A 20,197-nucleotide genomic window follows, 5' to 3' on the forward strand; every position below is an offset into this window, starting at 1 on the left:
CTCGGATCTCCATTCATCAAGTGAGCTAATGTCGAAAAGCCTCTTCTCACTGGCAAGTTTGAAATCATAATTGAGCTCTTTAATGGCCCAATATGCCTTATGTTCTAGTTCAAGAGGTAAGTGACATGCTTTACCATAAACCATTTTATACGGAGACATACCCATAGGATTTTTATATGCAGTTCTATAGGCCCATAATGCATCATCAAGTTTCTTGGACCAATTCTTTCTAGATCTATTGACAGTCTTTTACAAAATTAATTTAAGCTCTCTATTACTTAATTCTACTTGACCACTAGACTGTGGATGATAAGGAGATGCAATTCTAAGATTAACATCATACTTAGCAAGCATTTTACGAAAAACACCATGAATAAAATGTGAACCACCATCAATCATTAAGTATCTAGGGACTCCAAACCTCAGAAAAATAACTTCTATAAGCATCTTAATAGAGGTTTTATGATCAGCACTACTAGTTGGGATAGCTTCTACCCACTTAGTAACCGAATCAACAACAACTAAAATATGTGTATACCCATTAGAGGAAGGAAACGGTCCCATATAATCAAAGCCCCAAACATCAAATGGCTCAATAACAAGTGAATAATTCAAGAGCATTTCTTGATGTCTACTAATGTTACCAATTCTTTGACATTCATCACAAGACAAGACAAACTTACGGGCATCTTTGAAGAGAGTAGGCCAATAAAAACCAGATTGCAATACCTTGTGTGCAGTTTCGCCAAGGTTCCGCCTCGTGGCGGCGGAGTTTCGTCCCGTGAGCTAGCTTATGATTTTTTCCTTGACGAAAGACTCCATATAGCCAAAGATGGGCATCAGAGGGCTGCCAGGGGGCCCACGAGGCAGGGGCACGCCCCCACTGTAACGCCCTCGATGCGGTTATATCTCCTACATGTCGAAGCACGACTTAGAGGCATAACCACATTGAAAGCAATGTCGCAAGTAAGGTAATCTTCACAACAACCCATTTTAATAGATAAATAAGGGGAAAGGTACATAGTTGGCTTACACTCGCCATGTCACACAAAGTACATAAATAGCATTACATCATCCAATCACTCATGGTCCGACTACGTTACCAAAATAAAAATCAACCCAACAAGCGACATGGTCCCGATCGCCCCAACTGGGCACCACTACTGATCATGAGGGAAAGACACATAGTAATGGCGTGAGTCTTCGTCGAACTCCCACTTGAGCTCAAGCACATCATCTGGAGCAGAGTCATCGGGCCCTGCATCTGGTTTGGAAGTAATCTGTGAGTCACGGGGGACTCAGCAATCTCGCACCCTCGCGATCAAGACTATTTAATCTTATAGGTAAGACAAGGTAATATGTGGAGCTGCAGCAAGCGACCAGCATATATGGTGGCTAACCTGTTCGCAAAAGAGAGCGAGAAGAGAAAGGCAATGCACGAACGAAGAACTAAAGAACAACGTACGGCAAACATTACTCCAACACCGTGTTCACTTCCCGGACTCCGCCGAGAAGAGACCATCACGGTTACACACACAGTTGATTCATTTTAATTAAGTTAAGGTTCAAGTTATCTACAACCGGACATTAACAAATTCCCATCTGCCCATAACCGCGGGCACGGCTTTCGAAAGTTCAAGTCCCTGCAGGGGAGTCCCAACTTAGCTCATCACAAGCTCTCATGGTCAACGAAGGATAAACCTTCTCCCGAGACATTTCGATCAGACTCGGTATCCCGGTTCTACAAGACAACCTCGACAAAGATAAAACAAGTCCAGCAACACCGCCCGAATGTGCCGACAAATCCCGATAGGAGCTGCACATATCTCGTTCTTAGGGCACACTCAGATGAACACTACGTACAACTAAAACCAAACCTCGAGTTTCCCCGAGGTGGCTCTAAAAGTGGCTCTGTTTGGACCAACACTCAGAGGAGCATTGGCTGGGGGGGGGTAAATAAGATGACCCTCGGGCTTCAGAAACCCAAGGGAAAAGAGGCTAGGTGGCAAATGGTAAAACCAAGGTTGGGCATTGCTGGAAGAGTTTTATTCAAGGCGAACTGTCAAGGGGTTCCCATTATCACCCAACCGCGTAAGGAACGCAAAATCCGGGAACATAACTCCGATATGACGGAAACTAGGGCGGCAAGAGTGGAACAAAACACTAGGAAAAAGGCCGAGCCTTCCACCCTTTACCAAGTGTATAGATGCATTAAGATAACAAAATAATATAGTGATATCCCAACAAGAAAATAACGTTCCAACAAGGAACGATCTCCAATCTTCACCTGCAAGTAGCAACGCTATAAGAGGGGCCGAGCAAAGCAGTAACATAGCCAATCAACGGTTTGCTAGGACATGGTGGGTTAGAGGTTTGACATGGCAATTTGGGAGGCATGATAAGCAAGTGGTAGGCATCGTGGCATATGCATAGCAAACGAGCGAGCATCTAGCAAAGCAAAGATAGAAGTGATTTCGAGGGTATGATCATCTTGCCTGCAAAGTTGTCAGAGTTCACTGGATCCTCGAAAGCAAACTCAACGGGCTCCTCGTTAGCGAACTCGTCTCCTGGCTCTACCCAAACAAGACAAACAAGCAAAAGGAACACAATCAACCACGTGCAAAAGCTCAAACAACATGATGCAAACATGGTATGCTATGCAGGATGCGGTATGTGATGCATATGCAAGATTTGACAAGGAATGAATGAACCTGGCTCCACTTGGAGATCCAAGAGTGCCACTGGAAAGGTGAGGTGATTTCGGTTGAAATCGATATAAAGATCACCGGAATCGGATGCACGGTTTGGAAATGGCAAGCAAAACAAATATGGCACCGGTCTGCGATAAACAGCAAGTAGCCATTTAAATGCACCAAGATAAACATGCTACAACACTCAAACATGGCAACAAAATACATGGCAGGGATCCACTCATGATTCTTGACAAAAGATGAACACTGAGCTATGGCCAATTCATCCATTAACAGGTTCAAACAAGCATGGCAAAAGTGCAAATGGTAAACAAGTTTCAGACTTAGTGAAATTAACACAAGCCTGGAATTTCAGATCAGGTAGCACACTTTGGAGCATGAAAGCTATATGCTACAGGAACTTAACATGGCAAAGCAAGGCACTACATGGAGCTACTCAAAGAGCTTAAGAAAAGTCCCTTAGTGACCTTGAGCCAAAAGGGATCAGAAAATACAATTGCAAGCATGTGAACATGGCAAAAACATAATCAGATCTCAGACTTAGAGAAAAACTGGAGCATGCAAATATCTTAACGAGTAGGCATGTTCACGAGCTCGATGCACTCACTACAGAGCAAGGCATGACAAACTAAGCATACACCCATCAATAATACACATTGTATAAGCTATACATGGCAAGAACAACAACATAGCATGCACGGATCAACAACAACATCCTCGGCAAAATCGCTAACAAGTAGACAATCTGCCAGGAATTATGAAATAGCAAAAGTAGAGCTCGATTGACTCAAGCTAGGGTGCTCCATAATTGCAAACAAAGACATGGATGGATACAGAACCACAAGATTAACAAATCATCCTTACTGATCATCCTCAAAAGAGGCACGGATCACTAGGAAACAACATGAACATAAGGCATATTGATAAGAACAGATCAAGGACTGTGAAATCTCCAAGTACCTGAAATCAGCATTAACGAATGCACTACTTTGTAAGCTTGTGCTAGTCACCACACATATCACAAAAATACATGGATAACACCTCTGTAAAGATGGTAAAGCATATAACAAAACACATGTAGAGATCAGGAGCATATCATGCACACATTAATCATGGCAAAAATGACAAATAGCTATTTGGTGCAGCAGATCCGACAATTAACTCAAATAGCTCTCTCCCAATAGCATTTCGGGCATCAAGATGAGCTCAAATGAAAATGATGCAATGAGATGAAATGATGTACTCTCTGAGATGAACGTTTTGATATGCTACACACCCAAAACGGAGCTATGGATGCGGAGATATAGCATGATGAAAAATGCAATTTATCTAGGGTTTCGGGAGAAAGTCAACCGTCCGGATTTCTCAGATCTAGATTTGGCCAGGCGCGCGGAATGAGGATCGCCGGAGAAGGAGGTCGCTGGCTTTCCGGAGTGGAGGAGGAGGCACGGGGCGGCGCCGGAGTTGGTGGTGGTGGTGGCGGGCGTGGGCACCGGAGCTGCAGTGGCGGGGCGGCGCCGGAAGCGGCGCGGCGGGGCGGCGCCGGAGCTCGGACGACGATGGCGTGCGGCGGCGGGGCGCGCCGGAGTTGGAGGAGGCACGCGCGGGCGGCGGCGCACGGGAACCGGGCCGGGAGGGCCCCTCCTGGGCCCGGGCGGGCCGGCGCGGCGGCAATGTGGGCGCGAGGCGGCGGTGAATGGGGGCGTGCCACGTGGCGGCGGGGTTGTAACCGGACACGTCCGGCGCCGGCGGATGTTGTCCGGCGCGCGGAGGAAGACCTATATATAGACATAGGAGGAGCTAGGAGAGTCCAAATGAGCTGCGGTTTTCGGCCACGCGATCGTGATCGAACGCTCTAGATGATGGAGAGAGTTTTGGTGGGTTTTGGGACAAATTGGAGGGGTGTTGGGCTGCAACACACACGAGGCCTTCTTGGTTCCTCGGTTAACCGTTGGAGTATCAAACAAAGTCCAAATGGTACGGAACTTGACAGGCGTCTACCGGTAGTAAACCAAGGCCGCTTGGCAAGTCTCGGTCCAATCCAGAAATGTTTAACCCCCACACAAGAAAAGAAGGTAGAAATGACCACCGAAGGAGATAGGAGCGCCGGAATGCAAAACGGACAATGGGGAAAATGCTTGGATTCATGAGACGAACACGTATGCAAATGCAATGCACATGATGACATGATATGAGATGCATGACAACGACAACAACACACGGAGACAAAAACCCGAACCCGAGGAAATAAAATAACTTAACGACGGAAATGGCAAGAGTTGGAGTACATATTAGGTAAATTACATCCGGGGTGTTTCAACACTCCACCACTACGAAAGGATCTCGTCCCGAGATCTAGGACTGGAAGAACGCCGGGTACTCAGAACGGAGGTGATCCTCGCGTTCCCAGGTGGCTTCATGGTCGGAATGGTGTGACCACTTGACTTTGAGGAATTTGATTGACTTATTGCGAGTCTTGTGTTCAGTCTCTTCAAGAATAGCCACGGGGTGCTCACGATAAGAGAGATCTTCTTGGAGATCAATGTCTTCGAAGTTGACGGTGCGTTCAGGAGTCTTGAAGCACTTGCGGAGCTGAGAGACATGGAACACGTCGTGCACATTTGCAAAGTTTGAAGGAAGCTCGAGTTGATAGGCGAGATCGCCTCTCTTGCTGACAATCTTGAAAGGACCCACGTATCTTGGGGCAAGCTTCCCTTTGATACCGAAGCGACGAGTACCTTTCATTGGAGAGACGCGGATGTAAACATGGTCTCCGACCTCGAAAGCCAAATCACAGTGCTTACTATCATAGTAGCTCTTCTGGAGCGATGGCGCTGCTTTGAGGTTATCACGAATGACTTTACATATTTCCTCTGCCTCTGTGATCAAGTCATTTCCAAGAAGTTGATGTTCACCAGTTTCAGACCAGTTGAGTGGAGTACGACACTTCCTGCCATATAGAATTTCGAATGGGGCCTTGCCCGAACTTGCTTCAAAACTGTTGTTGTAGGAGAATTCAGCATATGGAAGACAATCTTCCCACTTCATGCCGAAGGAGATCACATAAGCCCTGAGCATATCTTCAAGAATCTGATTGACACGCTCGACTTGACCGCTAGTTTGAGGATGGAAAGCTGTGCTGAAGCGGATGTTGGTGCCCATGGCCTTCTGAAAAGAATCCCAAAACTTGGAGGTAAAGATGCTTCCACGGTCTGAAGAGATCACCTGTGGAATGCCGTGCAGAGAGACAATCCGAGAGGTATAAAGCTCCGCCAATTGAGCTGCAGTGATAGACTCTTTGATAGGCAGAAAGTGAGCCACTTTAGTGAGTTTGTCGATGACAACGGATATAGCATCATTGCCACGCTTGGACTTTGGAAACCCAGTCATGAAGTCCATCTCAATGTGGTCAAACTTCCATTCTGGAATGGCAAGAGGTTGTAGGAGACCAGCAGGCCCCTTTGGTGTTCTGCCTTCACTCTTCTGCAAACATCACACTTATTCATGAACTGAGCAATCTCGCGCTTCATTCGAGTCCACCAATAAGCCTGCTTGAGGTCCTGATACATCTTCGTACTCCCAGGGTGGATGGAGAGGAGTGAATTGTGAGCCTCGTTCATGATAACTTTACGAAGATCACCTTTGGGCACAACAATACGATCCTCGAAGAAGAGAGTATCCTTGTCATCAAGGCGGTAGCACTTGTACTTGGGTTGACTCTTGGCAATCCCAATCTTCACCTTCTTCACCATAGCATCAAGAAGCTGAGCCTGGCGAATTTGATCTTCCAAAGTAGGAGAGACTTGAAGGTTGGCGAGGAAACCTTGAGGAACAACTTGCAGATTAAGTTTGCGGAAAGCTTCACAAAGCTCGGGTTGGTAAGGCTTGAGAATCAGACTGTTGCAGTAAGCCTTCCTGCTCAGTGCGTCAGCAATCACATTGGCCTTGCTTGGAGTATACTCGATACTCGGATTATACTCTTGAATCATTTCGACCCAGCAAGTCTGCCTTAGGTTGAGATTAGGCTGAGTGAAGATGTACTTGAGACTCTTGTGGTCAGTGAAGATGTCCACTTTTCTTCCCAATAAGAGATGTCTCCAAGTCAAAAGAGCATGCACAATTGCTGCCAACTCGAGGTCATGAGTGGGATAGTTCTTCTTGTTGGGCTTCAACTGGCGAGAGGTATAGGCCACAACTTTCTTCTCTTGCATCAACACTGCACCCAAACCTTGAAGAGAGGCATCGCAGAAGACCTCGAATGGTTTGGATTCATTAGGAGGAGTCAGAACTGGAGCAGTGACCAATTTCTCTTTCAAAGTGTTGAAAGCGATGTCACATTCCGGAGACCAAACATACTTGACGTGCTTCTGGAGAAGGTTTGAAAGAGGCTTCGTGATCTTTGAAAAGTTCTCAACGAACCTTTGACAGTAGCTCGCGAGACCGAGGAAGCTACGGAGTTGCTTCACGTTCTGAGGTGGTTCCCAATTCACAATTGCAGACACCTTCTCAGGATTCACTGCAATGCCCTTGGCAGAGATGATATGCCCAAGATATAGAACCTCATTGAGCCAAAACTCGCACTTTGAGAACTTGGCGTAGAACTGATGTTCCCTGAGCTTATCGAGCACCAAATGCAAGTGCTTGGCATGATCTTCCTTGTTCTTCGAAAAGACCAGAATGTCGTCGAGATAGACCAAAATGAAGTCATTTGTGTAGGCGTTGAAGATGAAGTTCATCATGCAAGAGAAAGTCGGAGGAGCGTTGACGAGGCCAAAAGACATGACAGTGTATTCATATGAACCATAGCTTGTTCTGAAAGCCGTCTTGGGAATATCTTGCTCACGGATTCGAATCTGGTGATAACCCATACGGAGATCAAGCTTGGAGAACACTTGGGCACCTTTGAGTTGTTCGAACATCTCATTGATGTTGGGAAGTGGGTATTTGTTCTTGATAGTCTTCTTGTTCAATGGACGGTAGTCAACACAAAGTCGGTCCGTTCCATCCTTCTTCTTCACAAAAAGTACTCCACAACCCCACGGAGAGGAACTAGGTCGGATGAGACCTATTCGTTCTTGAATATCGAGTTGCTTCTTCAGCTCCTTCAACTCTTCGGGTCCGAGCTTGTAAGGACGCTTGCAAACTGGTTCCGTGACAGGCTCAAGATCGATGACGAATTCAACCGGCCGGTGTGGAGGCATTCCTGGAAGCTCTTCTGGAAAGACGTCTTGATATTCGCAAACGACTGGAATTTGCGAGATGGCATCCAGTTCACCCTTCTCATTAAGAGAAAACAGACGGATGGTATCATCATGAGTGGCAAAGACAATTACATCCTCAGACGAATGAGTCAATTGAATCTGCCTGGCAGCACAATCAAGATGCTCCTTGTGCTTAGAAAGCCAATCCATTCCAAGAATAAGGTCAATATCCGAATTACCAAGAACCACCGGAGAATAAAGAAACTTGTAGTCGCCCAACGTGATAGAGACATCCGGGACGCAATTGTTAGAAGTCATTTACTTGCCCGGAGACACAATCTTCAATGGGAAAGGAATCCTTTCGGTCACAAAATCATGCTTGGCAACAAATGGTGTTGAAATAAAAGAAAGCGATGCACCCGTGTCAAAAAGAACTTTTGCAAGAACATCGTTAACAGGAAGGTTACCCATGATGACATCTGGCGAGTCCTCTGCCTGAGTTGCGTTCAACAAGTTGACCTTGGCGTGCTTGGGGTTATGCTTGACCACAGCTGTACTTGCCGATCTCACAGGAGGAGGAGGAGGGAGACGCCTCTGGTTGAAGCATTTGTTGGCATAGTGACCCTTCTGTTGGCACTTGTTGCACGTGACCTTTGAAAGCGGACGGTGATACGGAGCACTCGATCTTGAAGCTTGAGACGAAGTCTTGTTCTGAAAGCTAGGGTTGGGTGGGTGGGAAGATCCACTGCCACCTTTGCTCTTCTGCTGATACGGCTGACGGAACGGAGGAGGAGGAAGCCAATACTTCTGCTGCTTAGACACTTGAGTAGAGGAAGAAGGAGTAGCATCTCTGACTCGCTTCTTGGAAGCATCACACTTCAGTTGAGCAGCCTCTTGCTTCAATGCCATGTTGTAGAACTCATCGTACCTCAAGGGCTCAAAGAGAACAAGAGCTAGCTAGATTTCTTCTCTGAGACCACCCCTAAACTGGTATATCATGCTCTTCTTGTCAGGGACGTCCTGCTTAGCAAAGCGGGCGAGCTTCTGAAACAACTTGTTGTAGTCATAGACAGACATAGAGCCTTGCTTCAGGTTGCGGAATTCCTCACGCTTGCTTTCAACCACGCTCTGAGGAATATGATGATCTTTGAAGTCTTGACGAAATTCATCCCAGGTAATCACACGGCCTCCTCTGGAATCTTTGTACTCCTGGAACCATTCTGTAGCTTGGTCTTTGAGTTGGAAGGAAGCGAACTTGACAAAGTCCTCAGGCCTGACGTTACTGCACTCGAAATGCTTGCACAAGTCCATGAGCCAATCATCAACATCAGTTGCCTCAACGCAATTGCTGAAGGTCTTTGGCTGGTTAGCAAGGAACTGGTTGAGTGTAGCAAAGTGATTCTGATTGTTGCCTTGGTTGCCTTGGTTCGCTTGGTTGCGCTCTTGAAGAATTTGCATGATCAACTGCGTGTTTGCATTGGTAGCGGCCATCACAGCTTGCCATGCCTCCGGAGGAGGGGGTGGTGGCGGCGGATCAGGATTCGGAGTCATGCGCGTTGGAGGAGCCATCCTGAAGAGGTTGACATCCATTAGCACATTGATAGACAAAAATTGAAGCTGAATCCAACGGGTAGAAATTGCAACATATAGTCTTCACATCTGAACAAAATGAACGAATGCATTCCAGTTGAAATGGTCACATATCCATAAATTGAGAAGCCACTTAGAATTTAGGTAGAGGAATAAAATCAACAAGGTACGAAACAAGAACGAATACTCGGTAAGGATCACCCAATCTCAAACCAAATATCCATGGAAGAAGAACTAGAGCTACAAGAATTCCCACCTATGAAAGTCCCGAACCTTTCCGGTTATGCAACCAGGTGTTGGAGATACAGGGGAAGCATAATATCTCACCCAAATCTAGCAAATCCTACATCTAGCTGTATCCATCCTTCAACACATAACCGAGAAAAACTTCGGAAATCGTCTACCTCAACCTTCAAAAAGCATCCATTATACAAGTTATGGCAATACTCCCGAACTCCCGCCCCAGTACTGGGTGGCGTCGAGGTTATCTCGCCAACAACTGCATAAAAGAGATTTTCGATGTCGGCGAACTAAACTCAGGTATTCCAGAACTGCAACGATAAAATTGTGACGACAACACCTCGGAGCTCAACTCCCTGGGACACTGCCACAACCCCTAAATGACAAGAGGCACCAAGAACAATGTTCTCGTCACAAACCCATCGGAACGACTCCAAGATACCCGCGTGATCCTAATTTTTTTTGTGAAATTTGAGAAGAGAAGAGTCAAAACTCTATGTCAGGAAGCCTTACCGGAGCAATGAAGGGACTGGGGAGTAAAAAGAATTCATAAACTCTTCGATATATAATTCCTAAATGACTCAAAACATTTTTCTAGACTTAACTCGTCCGCTAATTCGATCAAGCAGTGGGGGCTCCTAAGGTTGGGGAAGGCTCTGATTACCAATTTGTAACGCCCTCGATGCGGCTATATCTCCTACGTGTCGAAGCACGACTTAGAGTAAGGGGAAAGGTACATAGTTGGCTTACACTCGCCACGTCACACAAAGTACATAAATAGCATTACATCATCCAATCACTCATGGTCCGACTACGGTACCAAAAAAAAATCAACCCAACAAGCGACATGGTCCTGATCGCCCCAACTGGGCACCACTACTGATCATCAGGGAAAGACACATAGTAACGGCGTGAGTCTTCGTCGAACTCCCACTTGAGCTCAAACGCATCATCTGGAACAGAGTCAACGGGCCATGCATCTGGTTTGGAAGTAATCTATGAGTCACAGGGGACTCAGCAATCTCGCACCCTCGCGTTCAAGACTATTTAAGCTTATAGGTAAGACAAGGTAATATGTGGAGCTGCAGCAAGCGACTAGCATATATGGTGGCTAACCTCTTCACAAAAGAGAGCGAGAAGAGAAAGGCAATGCACGAACGAAGAACTAAATAACAACCTACTACAAACATTACTCCAACACCGTGTTCACTTCCCGAACTCCGCCGAGAAGAGACCATCACGGTTACACACACAGTTGATTCATTTTAATTAAGTTAAGGTTCAAGTTATCTACAACCGGACATTAACAAATTCCCATCTGCCCATAACCGCGGGTACGGCTTTCCAAAGTTCAAATCCCTGCAGGGGAGTCCCAACTTAGCCCATCACAAGCTCTCATGGTCAACGAAGGATAAACCTTCTCCCGAGACATTCCGATCAGACTCGGTATCCCGGTTCTACAAGACAACCTCGGCAAAGATAAAACAAGTCTAGCAACACCGCCCGAATGTGCCAACAAATCCCTATAGGAGCTGCACATATCTCGTTCTCAGGGCACACTCAGATGAACACTACATACAACTAAAACCAAACCTCGAGTTTCCCCGAGGTGGCGCTGCAAGTGGCTCTGTTTGGACCAACACTCAGAGGAGCACTGGCCCGGGGGGTTTAAATAAGATGACCCTCGGGCTTCAGAAACCCAAGGGAAAAGAGGCTAGGTGGCAAATGGTAAAACCAAGGTTGGGCATTGCTGGAAGAGTTTTATTCAAGGCGAACTGTCAAGGGGTTCCCATTATCACCCAACCGCGTAAGGAACGCAAAATCCGGGAACATAACACCGATATGACGGAAACTAGGGCGGCAAGAGTGGAACAAAACACTAGGCAAAAGGCTGAGCCTTCCACCCTTTACCAAGTGTATAGATGCATTAAGATAAAAAGATAATATAGTGATATCCCAACAAGAAAATAATGTTCCAACAAGGAACGATCTCCAATCTTCACCTGCAACTAGCAACGCTATAAGAGGGGCTAAGCAAAGCGGTAACATAGCCAATCAACGGTTTGCTAGGACATGGTGGGTTAGAGGTTTGACATGGCAATTTGGGAGGCATGATAAGCAAGTGGTAGGCATCGTGGCATAGGCATAAAAAAAGAGCGGGCATCTAGCAAAGCAAAGATAGAAGTGATTTCGAGGGTATGATCATCTTGCCTGCAAAGTTGTCAGAGTTGACTGGATCCTCGAAAGAAAACTCAACGGGCTTCTCGTTAGTGAACTCGTCTCCCGGCTCTACCCAAACAAGACAAACAAGCAAAAGGAACACAATCAACCACATGCAAAAGCTCAAACAACATGATGCAAACAAGGTATGCTATGCGGGATGCGGTATGTGATGCATATGCAAGATTTGACAAGGAATGAATTAACCTGGCCTCCACTTGGAAATCCAAGAGTGCCACTGGAAAGGTGAGGTGATTTCGGTTGAAATCGATATAAAGATTGCCAGAATCGGATGCACGGTTTGGAAATGGCAAGCAAAACAAATATGGCACCGGTCTGTGATAAACAGCAAGTAGCCATTTAAATGCACCAAGATAAACATGCTACAACACTCAAACATGGCAACACAATACATGGCAGGGATCCACTCATGATGCTTGACAAAAGATGAACACTGAGCTACGGCCAATTCATCCATTAACTGGTTCAAACAAGTATGACAAAAGTGCAAATGGTAAACAGGTTTCAGACTTAGTGAAATTAACACAAGCCTGGAATTTCAGATCAGGTAGCACACTTTGGAGCATGAAAGCTATATGCTACAGGAACTTAACATGGCAAAGCAAGGCATGACATGGAGCTACTCAAAGAGCTTAACAAAAGTCCCTTCGTGACATTGAGCCAAAAGGGATCAAAAAATACAATTGCAAGCATGCAAACATGGCAAAAACATAATCAGATCTCAGACAAAGAAAAACTGGAGCATGCAAATATCTTAACGAGTAGGCATGTTCACGAGCTCGATGCACTTACTATAGAGCAAGGCATGACAAACTAAGCATACACCCATCAAGAATACACATTGTATAAGCTAGACATGGCAAGAAAAACAACATAGCATGCACGGATCAACAACAACATCCTCGGCAAAATCGCTAACAAGTAGACAATCTGCCAGGAATTACGAAATAGCAAAAGTAGAGCTCGATTCACTCAAGCTAGGGTGATCCATAATTGCAAAAAACAAATCGATGGATAGAGAACCACAAGATTAACAAATCATCCTTACTGATCATCCTCAAAAGAGGCACGGATCACTAGGAAACAACATGAACATAAGGCATATTGATAAGAACAAATCAAGGACTTAGTGAAATCTCCAAGTCCCTGAAATCAGCATTAACGAATGCACTACTTTGCAATCTTGTGCTAGTCACCACACATATCACAAAAATACATGGATAGCACCTCTGTAAAGATGGCAAAGCATATAACAAAACACATGTAGAGCTCAGGAGCATATCATGCACACATTAATCATGGCAAAAATGACAAATAGCTATTTGGTGCAGCAGATCCGACAATTAACTCAAATAGCTCTCTCCCAACAGCATTTCGGGCATCAAGATGAGCTCAAATGAAAATGATGCAATGAGATGAAATGATGTACTCTCTAATACGAACATTTTGATATGCTACATGCCCAAAATGGAGCTAAGGATGCGGAGATATAGCATCATGAAAAATGCAATTTATCTAGGGTTTCGGGAGAAAGTCAACCGTCCGGATTTCTCAGATCCAGATCTGGCCGGGCACGCAGAACGAGGATCGCCGGGGGAGCTCGGAGTCGCCGGAGAAGGAGGTCGTCGGCTTGCCGGAGTGGAGGAGGAGGCGCGGGGCGGCGCCGGAGTTGGTGGTGGTGGTGGCTGGCGTGGGCACCGGAGCCGCGGCGGCGGGGCGGCGCCGGAGCTCGGCCGGAGCTCGGGCGACGATGGCGTGCGGCGGCGGGGCGCGCCAGAGTTGGAGGAGGCACGCGCGGGCGGCGGCGTGCGGGAACCGGGCCGGGAGGGCCCCTCCTGGGCCCGGGCGGGCCGGCGCGGCGGCGATGTGAGCGCGAGGCGGTGGCGAATGGGGGCGTGCCACGTGGCGGCGGGGTTGGAACCGGACACGTCCGGCGCGCGGAGGAAGACGGAGGCTAGGGTTTCGGGGGAGAGATCCGAAATTTCGGGGGGAGACCTATATATAGACATAGGAGGAGCTAGGAGAGTCCAAATAAGGTGCGGTTTTCGGCCACGCGATCGTGATCGAACGCTCTAGATGATGGAGAGAGTTTTGGTGGGTTTTGGGCCAAATTGGAGGGGTGTTGGGCTGCAACACACACGAGGCCTTCTCGGTCCCTCGGTTAACCGTTGGAGTATCAAACGAAGTCCAAATGATACGAAACTTGACAGGGAGTCTACTGGTAGTAAACCAAGGCCGCTTGGCAAGTCTCGGTCCAATCCGGAAATGTTTAACCCCCACACACAAAAAGAAGGTAGAAATGACCACCGAAGGAGATAGGAGCGCCGGAATGCAAAACGGACAATGGGGAAAATGCTCGGATGCATGAGACGAACACGTATGCAAATGCAATGCACATGATGACATGATATGAGATGCATGACAATGACAACAACACACGGAGACAAAAACCCGAACCCGAGGAAATAAAATAACTTAACGCCGGAAACGGCAAGAGTTGGAGTACATATTAGGTAAATTACATCCGGGGTGTTACACCCACCCTCGTGGACGGTGGGTGGCCCCCCTCTGGTAGTTCTTTCGCCAATATTTTTTTTATATTCTGAAACATGCTCCTGTGAAGTTTCAGGACTTTTGGAGTTGCACAGAATAGGTCTCTAATATTCGCTCCTTTTCTAGCCAGAATTCCAGCTGCCAGCATCCCCCCTCTTCATGTAAACCTTATAAAATAATAGAGAATAGGCATAGGTATTGTGATATAATGTGTAATAACAACCCATAATGCAATAAATATTGATATGAAAGCATGATGCAAAATGGACGTATCAAAGACCGCCCTATATGCCAAAAAATCCCGATAGGAGTCGCACGTATCTCATTCTCAGGGCACACCGGATGGGCAAGACGTCGGGTTGGCATAGACCCTGGTTGCCCAGGGGGCGCCGGACATCGCCCAGTTCGGACCAACACTTAGTGGAGCATTGGCCCCCGGGGGGGTGTTAAAATAAAGATGACCCTCGGGTTCATGACCCCAAGGGAAAGTTATAGGTTGTTAGGCAAATGTAAAACCAAGGTTGGGCCTTGCTGGAGGAGTTTTGTTCAAAGTGAACGGTCAAGGGGGTCCTATATCCCCAACCGTGTAAGGAACACAAAATCAAGGAACATAACACCGGTATGACGGAAACTAAGGCGACAAGAGTGGAACCAAACACCTGGCATAAGGCCGAGCCTTCCACCCTTTGCCAAGTATATAGATGCATTAGTTAAACAATAGATATAGTGATATCCCAACATATCCATGTTCCAACATGGAACAACCTGCGAAGCATCTGCAACTAGCAATGCTATAAGAGGGGCTGAGCAAAAGCGGTAACTTAGCCAAACAATGGTTTGCTAGGAAGGTGTGTTAGAGGCTTGACATGGCAATATGGGAGGCATGATAAACAAGTGGTAGGTAGCGCGACATAGCGATAGAACGAACAACTAGCAAGCAAAGATAGAAGTGATATCGAGGGTAATGGTAATCTTGCCTGAGATCCCGCAAGGAAGAAGAACGAGTCCATGAAAAAGACAAACGGACGTAGTCGAACGAATCCTCCCAACTTCGGGACAAAACCGAAGCTAACGAGAGAAGCAAACCGGAAAGAAGCAAACACCATGATAAACAACCATCACATAAACATGGCATGATGCACAAACTAGTATGATGAATGTCCAGTTTAATGATTCATGGCATGGCAAAGTGCACAAACAAAACTACAAGTTAAGTGGAGCTCAATATGCAACGAGATGCATATTGACAAAGCACCACATTCATTTATTTAGTTCTCTCCCGTTAGGTACTCAACAATATTAAATGTTGGTTAACATGGCAAGAGCTGAGGCATAAGTAAACTAACTATTTAGGCAAGTTTAAATGAGGCTGGAAATAATAAACAACAATTCCGGAAAATCCCCATATGCATATTATGAACTTGGTACTGTTCTGCCCTAAACCATATTTTATTGTTGTTAAACATGCAAGATAAGTGCAACATGTTAAACTATGTATTTTCTACCCCATTTACATATAAAGTTTATTTAAATCCAAGCTACGGTCAATTAGATATGAATTAAATCATTTTAACATGGCAATAAGCAAATTATATGCAAACATCATTTAAGTATTTTTCACATGGATGAGAGTTGCATATTGTGAAACTAGATGAAATTCTAAGCATTTTCATATATAAAACATTTTAATATGATGCATGGTTCATGAGTTATTATACGCATGAAGTTTAGGGTCTAAACTGTAAAACTGGCAGTTCCTGGAATAATAGACAAATTCGCCAGATGGGAAAAAACACTTGGGCCAAATCTGAGGCGGATTGGACGTCACCAAAGGGGCTCAACCCATGCGGTGGAGAGGAAGGCCGGTAGGGCGCGCTGGTGTGGGCCATGTGAGGGTGCGGAGCTGGGCCAGGGGCGCTGGATCGGCGCGGTTGGGCCTCGCGAGCGGGCATGCTCATCTGGTCAACGCAGGGGAGGAGCAGGCTCACTCGATCCGCTCGAGCGGGATACAGACGGCGGTGTGGAGGTGAGCGAGAGAGAGAGAGAGATCGTGAGAACAAGACGGGGAAGGAGAGGAAAAGGGAAGGGTAGAGGGGCGGCCTGGCAGGTCCTCAGCCGGAGCTTGACGGCGACGAGGTCTTCGGTGGCCACTAGCGAGCTGACGGGAGGCGTTGCTGACGCGGGGTGGTGCTCGGGGGCGGAGGCAGTTGCCTCGATCCAAATTGGATCGAGCGCTGCGGGAGGAGCAGCGGCGACGCTTCGGGCCGGGACAGGCTCGCGATGGACCTGTAGGGCCGACGCGATGGTGGGAGGCTGGCGACGTGGCATCACGCCACTGGCTGGAAGCGCAGCAGCGGCGACTCCAAGTGGCGGGCAGAGGATGGCGGCGCCGGATCCGAGGTGTTAGGAGGATAGGGTAGGGTTTCCAAAAATGGTGGAGGAGGTCTCCTTATATAGCAGGTAAGCTAGGGTTTGGGGTTTGGGGGGTTTTCAGACCGTGCGATCGCCATCGGACGGCTCCGAACGTGAGGAGGGGTAGGTGGGCTGCCGGTGGCTATGTAGGAGGGCTTGGGTTGAGAGGAGAGAAGAGAAAAATGGCCCGACATGGGTTTTCGGAGACCTAAAACGTTTGACATTTGACCGGCTATAATGCCGCTATATGTTTAACGGTTGGGCTATCAAACGAGCTCCGAATGCAACAAAACTTGACATGCGGTCTACCTACACTATAATAAGACCGCTCGCCAAGTTTCACCCCATTCCGAGAACATTTTTATGCCACTTATAAAATAATATTTTGGACATGCTGCGGGCGCGTGCAAGTGTGTCTGGGCTCAAAATGGACAACAGAAGGAACGGGGAGACCGGGACAGATGCAAGTTTTAAGAACATGAGGATGCAATGCACATGATGACATGATGAATGCGACAAATAAATAAATAACACGACTGACACGCAAAACATGGAAGGCGTCTGGAGCGTCGGTCTCGGGGCGTCACACAAATGCAATGAAAATTTCCATGACTACCATGATCACACACTTAAGTATGTAACTACCTAGAGGTAGAAATCATACACAAAAATCACTCCCTGAATTAGATCTCACAACTGACATTATCCTACAATTGACATGGAAACTAACACGGTTAATTCAGAAAATTAGTTGCATCAGTGATGGTAGTTGTTGAAAATGCCATGAATGCCATTATCCTACAGTTTGAAATGCACCTAACTAGATCTAGGGTTCAATCGCAACTATCATACCCTGAATTCAACAACAAAAAACGCCCTACACTAATGGTCATAGCATTTCGAGGCAAAATCCGAGCTAACATGCATCTAGAAAATCCCCGCACAAACACATGCAAAATGCAGATGTGGCTGCGGACTAGGCGAGCCACACCGGCATGACTGCCACCGCGGCGGTGACGAAACTGCGCAATGCCATCCTAAATGGCAAGCACGTGACTCCACCGCCGACGCAGACGCCAGAGCACCGCGAATCAGCCGGAATCTCGAGGAAACTTGAGGGGAAATTGACCACAAAGGGGAGGGGGCAAAAACCGTAGGCAGGAATGTGCGCACAGATGGAGCCTTACCTTCAATATGTGGCTGCTCCGGCGACGACGCTCCGGTCCGGCAAACCCCACCAACGGCCGCGAATGCGGTCGACTCTTCCGCCGCCGCCGCCGTCATCGCCTTCTGCTCTCGGTTACTCCTCAATCGAATGCAACTAGTGTGGAAGGTGGGTTGGGTAGTAATGAATGGGAGGGGATTAATGATCCGCGAGGGGAGCACGAGTGGTAAGTCATGGGAGATGGCAACTGCAGTCGGGCGTGGCGTGTGGGCGCGTCGCCAGTTCCACCGCACGCCCCGACTCGCAACCTCTGACTTTGGAGGGAAAACCGGTGTGCAGACGAACTTGCTTACACGCACACACGGGACTTGTCCTACGTGGCACACAAAATCCAACTTTTCATGTCAAGATTTGTGCAAGAGATGGTGAACGATGATCCAGGCGTGTGGGCGAGTTGGGGAACACCCACACGTGTGGGCGTTAGTGTTTCCGTATTTTATATTGCTTCATTATGACTGAAAATTTACCATAGCATTCTACATGATATAAAACCTCTCTTCACCAAATTTGGGATCAATTCATCAAGCCAATATTTCTCTAGAATGTTCTCAAGTTTCTGGACAAAGAGGATATATTTTAAGGAAGTACCATTTTGGCAAGTCCAAATGGTATGAAATTTTTACAACATATTCTTATGTCCATATGACCATGATCTACCAAATTTCATCTCAAGTGACCACTCCATGTGAGTGCCCCTTCTAAATCTAGTTTCTGGACTATAATTGCAGTTGCAAAGCAACTATGATAAATAATGGTCCAATTCTCCTCAAACTTCACAGGACTGTATTCCTTCCTACCCCAAACCTCCCAGACATCAAGTTTGTCCCTTAGCCCTTCTCTGTTGATCACAGTAATCTGGACAAGTTTGCTACAACAAACTTCAATCGAGGCCTCACTTCACTACAGAGCTCGGTCGGCATTCTGGGAATGGGGGTCCCCAGATTTGTCTGCCTGCGGCCCACGGCGTGGCTCCACCAGCGGCCTAGTACGACCCATGTTCACTAGCAAACACTCAAGACCCTCGCGAGGGGCCAAGCCTCGTGAGGCGGACGACACAAGACCTCCTCAGGGGAAGCCCCGCTAGGCTGGCTCGCGAGGAGCAGAGAGATCAAGGTGAGGGGCACCTCGTGAGGTTCCCGTGATGTGAGCCATGACGACAAAGGCCAGGCGGGCGCCAGCGGGCGCAGAGCACCAGTTGCCTCTTTGGTGCTAAAGGAGCAGGCACAGACGAGGAGTCCCGAGGCATCAGGCAAAGGTTTCCATATCGGTGCAACAATACCAAGACCAGCAGGACGGTAGGACGGGGATCATCGCGAAGCCGACGACGGCGTCACCGCCAGAGCCTTTGGCAGGCGAAGACCACCTTTTGTCAGGATAGCTTGTACTAGTTGTCCCCCTTCAAATTGGTCGTTGTGGGATCCCTTCCCGCCTAATATTTGGGAAGAGGAATAGGGCCTCTATAAATAGGACTAGCCATCACCATAAGAAGGGGATAGGATCCATTCCACCCTCATACGCACCAGCTCACCAACTCAAGAACACCTCCCCCTCAGGAGGCTGTTCTTCCCTTGTACTTGTTCATCCTCAGCCTACAAGGCAATCCACCACACCACACTGGAGTAGGGTATTATACCACATCGGTGGCCCGAACCAGTATAAATTCTAGTGTCCATTGTTCTTTGAGTTCGGCGAGCTAGGTTTTTAGATCGTTGCAACAGCGTGAGCTAGGGGGAGGGAAAGATCTTTGTGCGCACCCCAGTGTTCGAACCTTAAGGGTTTTGCCGGAACCCGAAATCCGACGTTTGGCGCACCAGGTAGGGGTGCACTGAAGCTTTCCCTTCGCCCATCCACATTCCGCAGCTCCACCACATCCATGTCAGACGCTCGCCGAGCTCGCCGAGCTCGCGCCAAGCGCCGGGCCGCCCTGGTCGCTCGAGTCACCCAGACGGCGCCCGTTGGTGGACCTCCCTGACGTTCTCCATCACCTGTTGCCAATGCTGCTACCGACCCGGTAGCAAGTGAGA

Source organism: Triticum aestivum, chromosome 5A (genome assembly GCF_018294505.1).
Source record: "Triticum aestivum cultivar Chinese Spring chromosome 5A, IWGSC CS RefSeq v2.1, whole genome shotgun sequence".
Taxonomy (NCBI): Eukaryota; Viridiplantae; Streptophyta; class Magnoliopsida; order Poales; family Poaceae; genus Triticum; species Triticum aestivum.